Source organism: Nerophis lumbriciformis, linkage group LG25 (genome assembly GCF_033978685.3).
Source record: "Nerophis lumbriciformis linkage group LG25, RoL_Nlum_v2.1, whole genome shotgun sequence".
Classification (NCBI taxonomy): domain Eukaryota; kingdom Metazoa; phylum Chordata; class Actinopteri; order Syngnathiformes; family Syngnathidae; genus Nerophis; species Nerophis lumbriciformis.
Window position 1 is genome coordinate 26017119 of NC_084572.2, and position 17689 is coordinate 26034807.

A 17689-nucleotide genomic window follows, 5' to 3' on the forward strand; every position below is an offset into this window, starting at 1 on the left:
TTCAAACATGACTATGAATAAAGAAAGAACTCTTAAACATATATGCATTCTCCACAACGGCCAAATACTTTTGGCAATTAAGTGTATGCCTCCATGCTGCAATTTAAAATTTTCAGGACCTATGCAGATCCAAATACACAACAGCAGGTACCAACAAGTAAGAAAAATTGGTTTGCATGATAGAGCCCCTTTAATGGACATGTAAAATACATTAAGAAGAAAGGAAAACAAGAGAGTGTGTGGGGGGGGGGGTACTTCTCTACAGGCTTGAAGAGTACGACATAGGCGAAGAGAAAGAGCCCATGCTGTGGGAGTAGGCCAGACATACACGATGCGTTTGCGAAGTAAAAAAAAAAAAAAATCAACCTCTAATTCACAAGTCATCTCTCACACACGCGCCGAGCAGATACAAACGCGCGCGGCCACTCGATTCAATCAAATCAGGTGCTGTTACGCTGGCAACGTGCAATGAATCATGGGATTGATGATGCTTCCTCGCAAGAGGACAAGTAATTTCTACTACCCAGGAGATGAAGGGAGGAAAGAATGGATGTTGAGGGCCAAGGGAAGACAAAGGAGGCAAAAGAAAGGAGGAGTTAGTATTATGTTGTAGCTTGGAGTGGGACTTTCTCCCTTTTGCCGCTGCCTTCATCCACTCGCTAACAAGAGAGCGGAACCCCCAAAAACTCAAGTCGTCTCCAGCTGGAGGTGGATGCAGCGTATCACAATGGGGAGCTCCATACATCATTCACTCCTTTGAGCAAAAGCACTCTGGAGGTCGGCTTGTGGAAGGCTGGAATTTCTCTGCTTATGTTGTTGGGTATAAAAAAAAAACACAATCGCTACCCTCAACCCTTTTGAGCTCTCAGACCGGCTCGTTTCTGACGGAGCAGTGGGACATGAAGAAGCGCGCTGTTTCCCATAGATTTGTTTATTTTTGGCGGCCTACCGACAAATAAATTTAGACCGCCACAAATTGACTTGGCGCCCCTTAAACGCGTATAGACACACATAGACAGGCACTGACAGGAAGACAAGACAGATGGGTCATGCATCTACTCGGTAATCAAATAGAAGCAGTCACCAAAGACAAAGTATTCGCCACGGGAGCGGAGATCCAGACATTCAGGGCACCTCCACAAGCGCGGGTGGTGTGGAAGCGTGCGGAGCACCTCCTTAGACGCGCAGCACAGTCATGACTGCCGATAGTGCCAGGAAGACGGAGCTGGGAGACACTTTTTTTGTGGTGAAGTAACATTTTGCCAAACACATAAACCAGGGGTGTCCAAAGTTTGGCCCAAAAAATGTAAATAAAATAAAAAAATAGCCTTTTCGCCTTTTTAAAAATAAATGTAGCGCTCCCCTGCAACCCACCAACACATATTGTAGTACTGAGAGTAGAATGTAGCAGTATGAACATTTCATATTACCATTATTGTGAGCAAAATGATCATGGTTATCGTTGTTATGCACACATCAAAATCTTTTAACCAAGTTGCATTTTTTTTTAAATAATTAAAATAGACGCTCATTATACTTTCTTGGCAGAAGATGAAAAGTTTTTCTGGCTTTTTAACAGCCATACTTTTATTTGAGTGTGTGAATATGTTTATCTTGTGTTTATTTGTAAATGTTTTTTGTGTGATAAAGATTGAGAAAATTGTATGAATAAAACGGTGTTTACTTGGCTTTATTTCCTGTTTATACAGTCTGAAGGGGAGTCATGTGGCCCCATACGTCCCGGTTTACCTGACACATGAAACATGACGACTTGGGGGTGTGTGTGCTATCCATTTTAGCCACCAGATGGCAGTAAGTTAAGTTAAAGTACCAATGATTGTGTCACACACACTAGGTGTGGTGAAATTTGTCCTCTGCATTTGACCCATCCCCTTGTTCACCCCCTGGGAGGTGAGGGGAGCAGTGGGCAGCAGCGGTGCCGCGCCCAGGAATCATTTTTGGTGATTTAACCCCCAATTCCAACCCTTGATGCTGAGTGCCAAGCAGGGAGGTAATGGGTCCCATTTTTATAGTCTTTGGTATGACTCGGCCGGGGTTTGAACTCACAACCTACCGATCTCAGGGCGGACACTCTAACCACTAGGCCATTGAATAGAGTGTTGAATACCTTAAAATGTGTTGTAGTCTAAAAATAAAATCTCAATTTTTACGCAAAAAATTCGATTACGCTTAAGATTTTTTTAGAGAAACCAATGAATACAAATGACAGGTAATTCCAAACAAATTGTGCTTTTATTTGATCAAAAACTAGCATCTTAGTCTTAGCAAAATTCAATTTTTTATTTGTATTTTTAGACCAGATATAAATTGTACTTTTTATGCAATAATTACAAAATAATAAATTAGTAGCTTCCTCTGCAAGGCAAAACAAAAATGTAGCATTGTACATTGCATGCAAATAAATAAACTCCAATAAATCAATTAAGATACCAATAATCATTGTCAATCAGACCAATAAAGTGCAAACTTAGAACTTCTGTTTTGAATAAAATACTGCTGTAAATAAAAACGTAGTATTGCATATTATATATAAACAAATAATCAAGTAAAACGTTGAGGTGACTATACAGTTTTAGTACTGTAAGTGGATAAAAGCAGGCTTTTCCCTGAAGTATCCTGGGCTCCTTGTGTCATGACTTGGTCCTGGGGTTTAGTTTTTCTAGAAGGCAACGGAAAGTTGGCTCGGGCGAGACGGGAATGTGAGAACATATTTATTTAAACTTATCAAAAAAATACAAACGAAAAGCGCACACAGTGACGGAGAAACAACTTGGCTATGAAAACAAATACTTGCACAAAGGCAGAAACTATGAACAACAAAAAAACACTAACTGTGGCATTAATAAACAGCTAAGGTAATTAAGAACTAATTCTCATGTACAATGCCGACCTAATCAAAGAAGTAGCAGACTGTAGGGGTATAACGATAAACGGTAATAATGATAATTGCGGTAAAACCAAACGACGGTTTATAGAACTGTTTTAAAATTTAATTACCAAAGATTCACAACCCTAATGAAAGATGTCTTTTCATGTAGGAGATATATCACAGTACTATATTTCCGACATAAAAAAGCGAACAACCGTAAAAAAACTAAACTGCTGCAGACAACAAAACGCATCATTGAATTTGTGTTAATCAGCCCCAGCAGTTACAAAATTATAACAGGAAATTGCTGAATATGTTTTTCATTTCCGTCAGTCCATATACATGTAAAGGACGAAAGATGGTCTGTCCATTGTCTGTCTTTGCAGGGCAAGCCCCTCTTTTTGTGTGTCTACGTCACACGTGCTCAATACAACACAAACAAGAGCTCCCAAAACTGTGATGAGCATTAATAAATCACATTGAGCATGCTTTTTAACACATTTGCATTTTCACCTCCCAGTATTTATACTTTGCACATTAATGAAGACGCAAATTGGATTGCGCTCCTTCTTCTGCTCACTTAACCCAGTGGTTCTTAACCTTTTTTCAGTGATGTAACCCCTGTGATTTTTTTTTTTAATTCAAGTACCCCCTAATCAGAGCAAAGCATTTTTGGTTGAAAAAAGGAGATAAAGAAGTAAAATACAGCACTATGTCATCAGTTTCTGATTTATTAAATTGTATAACAGTGCAAAATATTGCTCATTTGTAGTGGTCTTTCTTGAACTATTTGGAAAAAAAAGATATAAAAATAACTAAAAACTTGTTGAAAAATAGACAAGTGATTCAATTATAAATAAAGATTTCTATACATAGAAGTAATCATCAACTTAAAGTGCCCTCTTTGGGGATGGTAATAGAGATCCATCTGGATTCATGAACTTAATTCTAAACATTTCTTCACAAAAAAAGAAATCTTTAACATCAATATTTATGGAACATGTCCACAAAAAATCTAGCTGTCAACACTGAATATTGTATTGTTGCATTGTAATGAATGGAATAGCCTACTTGATTTGATGTTCAGTTTATGAACTTCCATTAATATTTTGTTGAAGTATTATTCAATAAATATATACATAAAGGATTTTTTAATTGTTGCTATTTTTAGAATATTTAAAAAAAAATCTCACGTACCCCTTGGCATACCTTCAAGTACCCCCATTTGAGAACCACTGACTTAACAGATGCAGTCCACTTTGCATACTTTTAGTAGATCAGCTCTGTGTGTGCTATGACGTTTGCACGTGTTTTAATACACGCAAACCCTTAGTAAATCAGGACCTAAATGTCATGAACCCGCATGGCTGCAGTAGTTGTGACCCCAAGATGCAGGAACCAGGAGATCGAGGTGCAGGTAAGAGTTTTGTAATACTCACAAATAAGGAGAAGCAGTCATGCATGCTGCGGTCCAAAACATAGTAACACTCCTCGAGCACTGAGGAACAGGTGAGGCAGGCTTAAATAACAGCCTGATTGGCAACTGCAACCAGGTGTGCCGGGCTGCCAATCAGGGACAGGTGAGGGAAACGAGCGCTCAGAGGAGACATGCAGAAAATGGAAATCAAATATGAGCGTTGACAGGAAATACAAGGAAACACAAACAGAAGTGAAGTGACAGATCGTCACACTAAAACTATAACTAGCAGCGAGGCGGAAAAAAACATGCAGAATAGTGGCTTTTCTAACAGTGTGTCTATTTATTTTAGTTTATTAAAAAATTAATAACTGGTCAAAAGACTTTAGCGTGCGTATAAGCACTATTTGAGCACATTCACCAATACCAAAAAAACAATCATAACCAAGCAGCATCAAGGGTTGGAATTGGGGGTTAAATCACCAAAAATTATTCCCGGGCTCGGCCACCGCTACTGCTCACTGCTCCCCTCACCTCCCAGGGGGTGATCAAGGGTGATGGGTCAAATGCAGAGAATAATTTCGCCACACCTAGTGTGTGTGTGACAATCATTGGTACTTTAACTTTAACTTTTAACCAAGTTAAACTTTGGTCACAACAAGGGTGATATGAAGTTTTCATACCATTACATCCCTAGCAGACAAACAAAATAAAACACATGTACAAATGTAAGAATACTTAGGCCCCTTTTACACTAAGCCGGTTAAGGTTATCCAGGGTAAATCCCACCTAACCTTTTCCTTGTCCACACACACACACAATGGTCGTTTAAGACCCGTCCGTCCGCCGACGCATCGCGATGTAGTACGCATTGCGCTGAAAATGCGCACGTCATAGTCACCTCAAGTGTTGCTTTGTGTGGAAGTTTTTAAATTAAATTTAATTTATCTGAACAATATCCAGTATTGTGGTATTTCAATTAACTGGAATCCATTGTGCTTTGGGGCCCTATTGTAGTGAATCACACCTGAGCCGTCATAAATTAATCAAATCTTTAATGGACACGTGAAAGTAAACAATGCGATAAAGAACATTTTACATCAGTCAATCTAGGGATCTAGATATCTGGTCAGGACACTCCTCACTCTTTCGCCTTCCCCTTTATTGCCCATTTGTTTTTGGTGACTTTATATACTCTGGACCTAGACGTTGAGTCCGCGACATACATGGCAAACAATAACTGATACAGTCTACTTTGCCAGTCCAAATGCATTCGATGTTTTCCGTAGTCTTCCCTCGTCGGCCAGGTAATACAAATCACACGCTACTTTTGTTATCACATCCACGGGAGCCCGCATTCTCGTTGTCTCTCCTTCGACAAATGGACAAAGTTTTTCGGTAAGTAGAATCACAGCTAGACTAGACTAGACTTCCTTTTTATTGTCATTCAAATTTGAACTTTACAGCACAGATAAGAACGAAATTTCGTTACATAAGCTCATGGTAGTGCAGGATAAAAAAGCAATAAGGTGCATATATGAATAATAAATATATATAAATAATATATAAAATAAATAAATATATATAAATAAATATAAATAAATAAATAGATTACTGTACAGATAAATATATTGCACTTTTTTACATGCGTCCACGTTTATGGATGTATGTTATATTGTCTTATAGAGTCTTACGGCCTGAGGGAAGAAGCTGTTACAGAACCTGGAGGTTCTGCTTCGGAGGCTGCGGAACCTCTTTCTAGAGTCCAGCAGTGAAAACAGTCCTTGGTGGGGGTGGGAGGAGTCTTTGCAGATTTTCTGAGCCCTGGTCAGGCAGCGGCTTTTTGCGATCTCCTGGATAGGAGGAAGAGGAGTCCTGATGATCTTTTCTGTCGTCCTCACCACTCTCTGGAGAGACTGAGGCATTGCAGGCTCCAGTCCAGACAGAGATGCTGTTGGTCAGCTGACCCGAAAGCTGAAATTGCTCTTGCCGTCTGAGATGTGTTGTATCCCAAATAGCTGCAATCGCTTTCTCTTAAGGTATTCAAATGTGATTTCCACAAGCGTCTGTTCATGTAGAGGAAGGAGAAACACGGGCATGTCTGGATAACTCGCCTCAATCTTTCTAGTGTTTATCTCCGAGTGGAAACAGGTTGTTACGAAGCTGGCTGTGGCGCGTTCTTTCTGACGCCACTTCTTGTCCGAACTCAGTTTGTAAACGATCGATGAGTCCATACAAAGTTAAGAGCCGGAGATTCAAGGAATACACGGCGCACTTACCCGTGCAAAAAATTATCCAAGCAGGGGAACCTTAAACCAGTGTTTTTCAACCTTTTTTGAGCCAAGGCACATTTTCTGCGTTGAAAAAATGCGGAGGCCCACCAACAGCAGAAATTATTAAAAACGAAACTCAGTTGACAGTAAAAAGTCGTTGTCGCAATTGTTGGATATGACTTTAAACAATAACCAAGCATGCATCACTATAGCTCTTGTCTCAAAGTAGGTGTACTGTCACCACCTGTCACATCACACCCTGACTTATTTGGACTTTTTTACTGTTTTCCTGTGTGTAGTGTTTTAGTTCTTGTCTTGTGCTCCTATTTTGGTGGCTTTTTCTCTTTTTTTGGTATTTTCTTGTAGCAGTTTCATGTCTTCCTTTGAGCGATATTTCCCGCATCTACTTTGTTTTAGCAATCAAGAATATTTCAGTTGTTTTTATCGTTCTTTGTGGGGACATTGTTGATTGTCATGTCATGTTCGGATGTACATTGTGGACGCAGTCTTTGCTCCACAGTAAGTCTTTGCTGTCATCCAGCATTCTGTTTTTGTTTACTTTAGTAGCCAGTTCAGTTTTAGTTTTGTTCTGCATAGCCTTCCCTAAGCTTCAATGCCTTTTCTTAGGGGCACTCACCTTTTGTTTATTTTTGGTTTAAGCATTAGACACCTTTTTACCTGCATATTGCCTCACGCTGTTTCCGACATCTACAAAGCAATTAGCTACCGACTGCCACCTACTGATATGTAAGAGTATTACACGGTTACTCTGCCGAGCTCTAGACAGTACAGACACTCAACAACAACACATCATTTGCAGACTATAATTACTGGTTTGAAAAAAATATTTCTAACCCAAATAGGTGAAATTACATCATCTCCCACGGCACACCAGACTATCTCACGGCACACTAGTGTGCCGCGGCACAGTGGTTGAAAAACACTGCCTTAAACGATGGTTTAGTATGGCTGAAAAGGGGTTTAGGCTAAATAATTATTTGTTTATGGAGTTATCAGGCTAAATGTAGACAGGGCCTTAGTAAGGGCTTAATATGCTCAGTCCTAGTACTCATTGTTTGGTTCTTTCTTAGAAGGGTTGTGCAAAAAAATTGAAAACATGATTTCTTCCAAAGTGGTGTGCATAGGCCAAGGTAGACCTATTAAATCCACTTTTGTTAGTATGAATAGAAATTTGTCAGTGTTTTTTTGGGTGGTTGGAATGAACGAAAACAAGTTTCGGTGTGCTCAATTTGGTCCTGATCCAAATGAGGATTCTGCAGCCTTGTGCGAAGGTCTGCGTTCTACTGAGTGTCGTTCAGTGATCATTTCTGCACAGTGAGGCAAAGTGCAACACAGTGGACACCTTTCCATACACACACCCACACATACCAACACACTGTCTCTATCCTGTCCTCCATTGTATCCTTTTAAAACCCACACATTCTCCCCTGCCAAAGTACTTGAGACCGAAAAAAAGAAAAACAAATACAAGTCAATACTCAATCCAGAGAAAATGCTGTCATTGTGGTGTGTCTGGTCAAAACAAAGCTGATGTCAGCATAAATAATGGCTGCTATGAGTCTCTTGTCTTTTGGCCCACTCGCCAGAAATCAGCAAAAGTCGATACTAATTGCCATTATCATATTACTGCAAATTAACATTTGGGTCTTTGGGGCTTTATGATGGCAATAAAGCAAAAATACTTAAGAAGCCACGCTGCAATCTCTCATGGAAATATATTTAATTAGTGCACTGCCGTCAAGTTGAAATGATCTCAGAATTATTCAAAACTCTCGGGGGCTGCTGCTTCACAGTGCGGTGAACTTTTTGCCAACTAAGTGCCAGCGAATTCGGTTGGCACTCCCCGGCAAGAAGGCTCCAATCCACATTTGTTTTGCCGTGTCTGAGTGATCCATTAAAACGGGAACAAATTCCACGCCACCGAACAATTTCAGAGGTGAAAATGACACTTTGGCTTCTTGCACATCTCAAGTGACTCTATTGTTTACTGAATAGACGTCTAGCACTAAATCCCATAAATCAATGACAAACTACGGCAGACTGGGCTATGATTCAATATGCATCTAGGGCAGTGGTTCTTAACCTTGTTGGAGGTACCGAACCCCACCAGTTTCATATGTGCATTCACCAAACCCTTCTTTAGTGAAAAATAAAATGGTTTTTTTTCAAATTCAAGACAAAGTTATATGTTTTTGGTAACACTTTAGTATGGGGAACATATTCTAAGTAACAAAGACTTAATTTAGAGTTATTTGGTTAGGGTTAGGGGGTCAGGGCCAGGGTTAGAGGGTTAGAGGGTTCGGGTTATAATAAGAGCCAATATGTTACTCTGAGCTGCCACCTTAACGTGGTAGAGGAGTTTGCGTGTCCCAATGATCCTAGGAGCTATGTTGTCCGGGGGCTTCTATGCCCCCTGGTAGGGTCTCCCAAGGCAAACTGGTCCTAGGTGAGGGATCAGACAAAGAGCAGCTCGAAGACCTCTATGAAGAACACGAACAAGGAACCCAGATTTCCCTCGCCCGGACGCGGGTCACCGGGGCCCTCCTCTGGAGCCAGGCCCGGAGGTGTGGCACGATGGCGAGCGCCTGGTGGCCGGGCCTGTCCCCATGGGGCCCGGCCGGGCACAGCCCGAAGAGGCAACGTGGGTCCCCCCTCCAATGGGCTCACCACCCATAGCAGGGGTCATAGAGGTCGGGTGCGATGTGAGCTGGGCGGAAGCCGAAGGCAGGGCACTTGGCGGTCCGATCCTCGGCTACAGAAGCTAGCTCTTGGGACGTGGAACGTCACCTCGCTGGGGGGGAAGGAGCCTGAGCTAGTGCGTGAGGTGGAGAAGTTCCGGCTAGATATAGTCGGACTCACTTCGACGCACAGCAAGGGCTCTGGAACCAGTTCTCTTGACAGGGGCTGGACTCTCTTCCACTCTGGCGTTGCCAGCAATGAGAGGCGACGGGCTGGGGTGGCAATTCTTGTTTCCCCTCGGCTCAAAGCCTGCACGTTGGAGTTCAACCCGGTGGACGAGAGGGTAGCCTCCCTCCGCCTTCGGGTGGGGGGACGGGTCCTGACTGTTGTTTGCGCTTACGCGCCCAACGGCAGTTCAGATTACCCACCCTTTTTGGATTCACTCGAGGGAGTACTGGAGAGTGCTCCCCCGGGTGATTCCCTCGTTCTACTGGGGGACTTCAACGCTCATGTTGGCAACGACAGTGAAACCTGGAGAGGCGTGATTGGGAAGAATGGCCGCCCGGATCTGAACCCGAGTGGTGTTTTGTTATTGGACTTTTGTGCTCGTCACGGATTGTCAATAACAAACACCATGTTCAAACATAAGGGTGTCCATATGTGCACTTGGCACCAGGACACCCTAGGCCGCAGTTCCATGATCGACTTTGTAGTTGTGTCATCGGATTTGCGGCCTCATGTTTTGGACACTCGGGTGAAGAGAGGGGCGGAGCTTTCTACCGATCACCACCTGGTGGTGAGTTGGCTGCGATGGTGGGGGAGGATGCTGGACAGACCTGGCAGGCCCAAACGCATTGTGAGGGTTTGCTGGGAACGTCTAGCAGAGTCTCCTGTCAGAGAGAGTTTCAATTCCCACCTCCGGAAGAACTTTGAACATGTCACGAGGGAGGCGCTGGACATTGAGTCCGAGTGGACGATGTTCCGTACCTCTGTTGTCGGGGCGGCCGATTGGAGCTGTGGCCGCAGGGTAGTTGGTGCCTGTCGTGGCGGTAATCCTAGAACCCGTTGGTGGACACCGGCGGTGAGGGATGCCGTCAAGCTGAAGAAGGAGTCCTATCGGGTTCTTTTGGCTCATGGGACTCCTGACGCAGCAGACAGGTACCGACAGGCCAAGCGGTGTGCGGCTTCAGCGGTCGCGGAGGCAAAAACTCGGACATGGGAGGAGTTCGGTGAGGCCATGGAAAAAGACTTCCGGACGGCTTCGAAGCAATTCTGGACCACCATCCGCCGCCTCAGGAAGGGGAAGCAGTGCAGTGTCAACACCGTGTATGGTGGGGATGGTGCTCTGTTGACCTCGACTGCGGATGTTGTGGATCGGTGGAGAGAATACTTCGAAGACCTCCTCAATCCTACCAGCACGTCTTCCTATGAGGAAGCAGGGCCTGGGGAATCTGTGGTGGGCTCTCCTATTTCTGGGGCTGAGGTTGCCGAGGTAGTTAAAAAGCTCCTCGGTGGCAAGGCCCCGGGGGTGGATGAGATCCGCCCGGAGTTCCTTAAGGCTCTGGATGTTGTGGGGCTGTCTTGGTTGACAAGACTCTGCAACATCGCGTGGACATCGGGGGCGGTACCTCTGGATTGGCAGACCGGGGTGGTGGTTCCTCTCTTTAAGAAGGGGAACCGGAGGGTGTGTTCCAACTATCGTGGGATCACACTCCTCAGCCTTCCCGGTAAGGTCTATTCAGGTGTACTGGAGAGGAGGCTACGCCGGATAGTCGAACCTCGGATTCAGGAGGAACAGTGTGGTTTTCGTCCTGGTCGTGGAACTGTGGACCAGCTCTATACTCTCGGCAGGGTCCTTGAGGGTGCATGGGAGTTTGCTCAACCAGTCTACATGTGCTTTGTGGACTTGGAGAAGGCATTCGACCGTGTACCCCGGGAAGTCCTGTGGGGAGTGCTCAGAGAGTATGGGGTAACGGACTGTCTTATTGTGGCGGTTCGCTCCCTGTATAATCGGTGTCAGAGCTTGGTCCGCATTGCCGGCAGTAAGTCGGACACGTTTCCAGTGAGGGTTGGACTCCGCCAGGGCTGCTCTTTGTCACCGATTCTGTTCATAACCTTTATGGACAGAATTTCTAGGCGCAGTCAGGGCGTTGAGGGTATCTGGTTTGGTGGCTGCAGGATTAGGTCTCTGCTTTTTGCAGATGATGTGGTCCTGATGGCTTCATCTGGCCAAGATCTTCAGCTCTCACTGGATCGGTTCGCAGCCGAGTGTGAAGCGACTGGGATGAGAATCAGCACCTCCAAATCCGAGTCCATGGTTCTCGCCCGGAAAAGGGTGGAGTGCCATCTCCGGGTTGGGGAGGAGATCTTGCCCCAAGTGGAGGAGTTCAAGTACCTCGGAGTCTTGTTCACGAGTGAGGGAAGAGTGGATCGTGAGATCGACAGGCGGATCGGTGCGGCATCTTCAGTAATGCGGACGCTGTATCGATCCGTTGTGGTGAAGAAGGAGCTGAGCCAGAAGGCAAAGCTCTCGATTTACCGGTCGATCTACGTTCCCATCCTCACCTATGGTCATGAGCTTTGGGTCATGACCGAAAGGACAAGATCACGGGTACAAGCGGCCGAAATGAGTTTCCTCCGCCGGGTGGCGGGGCTCTCCCTTAGAGATAGGGTGAGAAGCTCTGCCATCCGGGGGGAGCTCAAAGTAAAGCCGCTGCTCCTCCATATCGAGAGGAGCCAGATGAGGTGGTTCGGGCATCTGGTCAGGATGCCACCCGAACGCCTCCCTCGGGAGGTGTTTCGGGCACGTCCGACCGGTAGGAGGCCACGGGGAAGACCCAGGACACGTTGGGAAGACTATGTCTCCCGGCTGGCCTGGGAACGCCTCGGGATCCACCGGGAGGAGCTGGACGAAGTGGCTGGGGAGAGGGAAGTCTGGGCTTCCCTGCTTAGGCTGCTGCCCCCGCGACCCGACCTCGGATAAGCGGAAGAAGATGGATGGATGGATGGATGGAATATGTTACTAATTTTGTTTTTTGAAATTCAAGACAAAGTTATATGGTTTTGGTAACACTTTAGTATGGGGAACATATTCGAAGTAACAAAGACTTAATTTAGAGTTTTTGGACACTAGGGGAACATATTCTAAGTAACAGAGACTCTATTATGAGTTATTTGGACACTAGGGGAACATATTCTAAGTAACAAAGACTTAATTTAGAGTTTTCGGACACTAGGGGAACATATTCTAAGTAACAGAAACTCTATTAAGAGTTATTTGGACATTAAGGGAACATATTCTAAGTAACAGAAACTCTATTAAGAGTTATTTGGACACTAAGGGAACATATTCTAAGTAACAAAGACTTAATTTAGAGTTTTTGGACACTAGGGGAACATATTCTAAGTAACAGAGACTCTATTAAGAGTTATTTGGACACTAGGGGAACATATTCTAAGTAACAAAGACTTAGTTTAGAGTTATTTGGACACTAGGGGAACATATTCTAAGTAACAAAGACTTAATTTAGAGTTTTTGGACACTAGGGGAACATATTCTAAGTAACAGAGACTCTATTAAGAGTTATTTGGACACTAGGGGAACATATTCTAAGTAACAGAGACTCTATTAAGAGTTATTTGGACACTAGGGGAACATATTTTAAGTAACAAAGACTTAATTTAGAGTTATTTGGTTAGGGTTAGAGAGTTAGGGCCAGGGTTAGAGGGTTCGGGTTATATTAAGAGCCAATATGTTACTTTTTTTTTTTTTTGAAATTCAAGACAAAGTTATATGTTTTTGGTAACACTTTAGTATGGGGAACATATTCGAAGTAACAAAGACTCTATTAAGAGTTATTTGGACACTAGGGGAACATATTCTAAGTAACAAAGACTTAATTTAGAGTTTTTGGACACTAAGGGAACATATTCTAAGTAACAGAGACTCTATTAAGAGTTATTTGGACACTAGGGGAACATATTCTAAGTAACAAAGACTTAATTTAGAGTTATTTGGTTAGGGTTAGAGAGTTAGGGCCAGGGTTAGAGTGTTCGGGTTGTATTAAGAGCCAATATGTTACTAATTTTTTTTTTGAAATTCATGACAAAGTTATATGTTTTTGGTAACACTTTAGTATGGGGAACATATTCGAAGTAACAAAGACTTAATTTGGGGTTTTTGGACACTAGGGGAACATATTCTAAGTAACAGAGACTCTATTAAGAGTTATTTGGACACTAGGGGAACATATTCTAAGTAACAGAGACTCTATTAAGAGTTATTTGGACACTAGGGGAACATATTCTAAGTAACAAAGACTTAATTTAGAGTTTTTGGACACTAGGGGAACATATTCGAAGTAACAAAGACTTAATTTGGAGTTTTTGGACACTAGGGGAACATATTCTAAGTAACAGAGACTCTATTAAGAGTTATTTGGACACTAGGGGAACATATTCTAAGTAACAAAGACTTAATTTAGAGTTATTTGGTTAGGGTTAGGGGGTCAGGGCCAGGGTTAGAGGGTTTGGGTTATATTAAGAGCCAATATGTTACTTTTTTTTTTTTTTTTTTAAATTCAAGACAAAGTTATATGTTTTTGGTAACACTTTAGTATGGGGAACATATTCGAAGTAACAAAGACTTAATTTAGAGTTTTTGGACACTAGGGGAACATATTCTAAGTAACAGAGACTCTATTAAGAGTTATTTGGACACTAGGGGAACATATTCTAAGTAACAAAGACTTAATTTAGAGTTTTTGGACACTAGGTGAACATATTCTAAGTAACAGAGACTCTATTAGAGTTATTTGGACACTAGGGGAACATATTCTAAGTAACAGAGACTCTATTAAGAGTTATTTGGACACTAGGGGAACATATTCTAAGTAACAAAGACTTAATTTAGAGTTTTTGGACACTAGGGGAACATATTCTAAGTAACAAAGACTTAATTTAGAGTTTTTGGACACTAGGGGAACATATTCTAAGTAACAGAGACTCTATTAAGAGTTATTTTGACACTAAGGGAACATATTCTAAGTAACAAAGACTTAATTTAGAGTTATTTGGTTAGGGTTAGAGAGTTAGGGCCAGGGTTAGAGGGTTAGGGTTATATTAAGAGCCAATATGTTACTATTTTTTTTTTTTGAAATTCAAGACAAAGTTATATGTTTTTGGTAACACTTTAGTATGGGGAACATATTCGAAGTAACAAAGACTTAATTTAGAGTTTTTGGACACTAGGGGAACATATTCTAAGTAACAAAGACTTAATTTAGAGTTTTTGGACACTAGGGGAACATATTCTAAGTAACAGAGACTCTATTAAGAGTTATTTGGACACTAGGGGAACATATTCTAAGTAACAGAAACTCTATTAAGAGTTATTTGGACACTAGGGGAACATATTCTAAGTAACAAAGACATAATTTAGAGTTTTTGGACACTAGGGGAACATATTCTAAGTAACAGAGACTCCATTAAGAGTCATTTGGACACTAGGGGAACATATTCTAAGTAACAAAGACTTAATTTACAGTTTTTGGACACTAGGGGAACATATTCTAAGTAACAGAGACTCTATTAAGAGTTATTTGGACACTAGGGGAACATATTCTAAGTAACAAAGACTTAATTTAGAGTTTTTTGACACTAGGGGAACATATTCTAAGTAACAGAGACTCTATTAAGAGTTATTTGGACACTAGGGGAACATATTCTAAGTAACAGAGACTCTATTAAGAGTTATTTGGACACTAGGGGAACATATTCTAAGTAACAAAGACTTAATTTAGAGTTTTTGGACACTAGGGGAAAATATTCTAAGTAACAGAGACTCTATTAAGAGTTATTTGGACACTAGGGGAACATATTCTAAGTAACAAAGACTTAATTTAGAGTTTTTGGACACTAGGGGAACATATTCTAAGTAACAGAGACTCTATTAAGAGTTATTTGGACACTAGGGGAACATATTCTAAGAAACAAAGACTTAATTTAGAGTTTTTGGACACTAGGGGAACATATTCTAAGTAACAGAGACTCTATTAAGAGTTATTTGGACACTAGGGGAACATATTCTAAGTAACAAAGACTTAATTTAGAGTTTTTGGACACTAGGGGAACATATTCTAAGTAACAGAGACTCTATTAAGAGTTATTTGGACACTAGGGGAACATATTCTAAGTAACAAAGACTTAATTTAGAGTTATTTGGTTAGGGTTAGAGAGTTAGGGTCAGGGTTAGAGGGTTAGGGTTATAATAAGGCCATTAATAAGTACTTAATAATGACTACTTAAGAGCCAATATGTTACTAATTTGCATGTTAATAAGCAACTAATTAATGGTGAATATGTTCCCCATACTAAAGTGTTACCATGTTTTTTTACTGGTGCATAAAATGAACCGTGCATGAACATCACCTTGTTCAAACAACAAAACCAACACAGTGCATAAACTCACAACAAATTACACACCTCCAAATCAGTCTGACTTCTGCTGTTGTCGTATCCGTAATACGCTGATAGGGAGAAGTTTTTATTTACACGATGAGTCGGGTGTGTCTTGACCTCCGCCGAACCCCTGAGCCCGACTCACCGAACCCCTAGGGTTCCATCGAACCCAGGTTAAGAACCACTGATCTAGGGTGTATATATTCTAGTGAAATGGTTTAAATGTAGAACACAGGCAGGCTTTAGCAGACAGCACAGGTTTTGCTTCTACATGTGATGAATTGACCCAAACTTTGAAGATAAAACCACAATAGACAGCAGCCTTATACTTTATATTAGCATGATGCAGACCTTGAGCGCCCTTTGGGTGCAGACACGTCTATTGTGTAAACCTGAATAATGGCAATGGGTGAATAAATCAAGATGACAATTTTACTTAGAAGCTGGTGCTTTGCCAATACATAACGCACTTCACCAGGTTAGGTACCATTTTTAAAGGGGGACCTATGATGAAACTCATCTTTTCTGACCTATAAATGTTACAGTGTTGGTTAATCGTGTTGAAAAATGCCATAAAGTTCATCATAAGGTTGTTGTATTTTGGCGGGAGCTTGCACGCAGCTTTGGATGCCTCTCTTCGCTGGGTTTTACAGTCTGGCTACGTTGTGAGGGCAGAGCGAGGTGGACGTACTTATTTGGACATTAGCTAAGGCTCTCAGCCAGAGAGGCATCAAACTCAGGCTATGAGGAAACTCAAAATATATATACACATATATACATACTGGAAACAGTATATAAATATATATATATATATATATATATATATATATATATATATATATATATATATATATATATATATATATATATATATATATATATATATACATACAGTACAGACCAAAACTTTGAACACCCCTTCTCATTCAATGGGTTTTCTTTATTTTCATGACTATTTACATTGTAGATTGTCACCGAAGGCATCAAAACTATGAATGAACACATGTGGAGTTATGTACTTAACAAAAAACGGTGAAATAATTGAAAACATGTTTTATATTCTAGTTTCTTCAAAATAGCCACCCTTTGCTCTGATAACTGTTTTGCACACTCTTGGCATTCTCTCGATGAGCTTCAAGAGGTAGTCACCTAAAAGGGTTTTCACTTCACAGGTGTCGTAGTTTTGATGCCTTTAGTGACAATCTACAATGTATATAGTCATGTAAATGACCATATACATTGTAGGGGGCGGCATGGCGTAGTGGGTAGAGCAACCGTGCCAGAAACCTGAGGGTTGCAGGTTCGCTCCCCGCCTCTTACCATCCAAAAATCGCTGCCGTTGTGTCCTTGGGCAGGACACTTCACCCTTTGCCCCCGGTGCCACTCACACCGGTGAATTGAATGATGAATAAGTGGTGGTCGGAGGGGCCGTTGGCGCAAATTGCAGCCACGCTTCCGTCAGTCTACCCCAGGGCAGCTGTGGCTATGAAAGTAGCTTACCACCACCAGGTGTGAATGATTGATAGGTTCTACATGTAAAGCGACTTTGGGTACTTAGAAAAGCGCTATATAAATCCCAGTTATTATTATTATTATTATTATTATTAAATAAAGAAAATGCATTGAAATGAGAACGTGTGTCCAAACTTTTGGCCTGTACTGTATATATATATATATATATATATATATATATGTGTGTGTAAATTGTATTGTATTTACACCTAATCTTGGCACCGGTGCTGCAAAAAGCAGCTTTTTTATGAAGTCTCTGAATCCATTGTCGAGTGTATAGGTGTACCTGATGTTGTGGCCAGGTGAATCTATATAATGTTTATGAAGTTTATGTTCGATTGTGTGTGGAAAAACAATAGCAAAGATGACCTCAAGATGTAATTGAAACAGTGTACATTTTCCAAATGATAAACTATGATACTTTTGGAGAGAGTGGGG

At 41.8% G+C, this 17689-nt stretch overlaps 1 protein-coding gene across 3 annotated transcripts in view; it reads right to left on the minus strand.

Moving 5' to 3' along the window:
• The window catches only part of LOC133621737 (protein sidekick-1-like), a 782002-nt gene that overhangs the window by 593486 nt on the left and 170827 nt on the right, over nucleotides 1–17689 (minus strand). The window contains exon 1 of one of the 3 annotated variants that reach the window (XM_061984043.2): nucleotides 4330–4361. The exons of the other annotated variants lie outside the window; for them this stretch is intronic. The gene's annotated coding sequence lies outside the window, so the exon portion shown is untranslated. Of the gene's footprint in view, nucleotides 1–4329; nucleotides 4362–17689 lie in introns of those variants that run through there. 3 annotated transcript variants of the gene reach the window in all.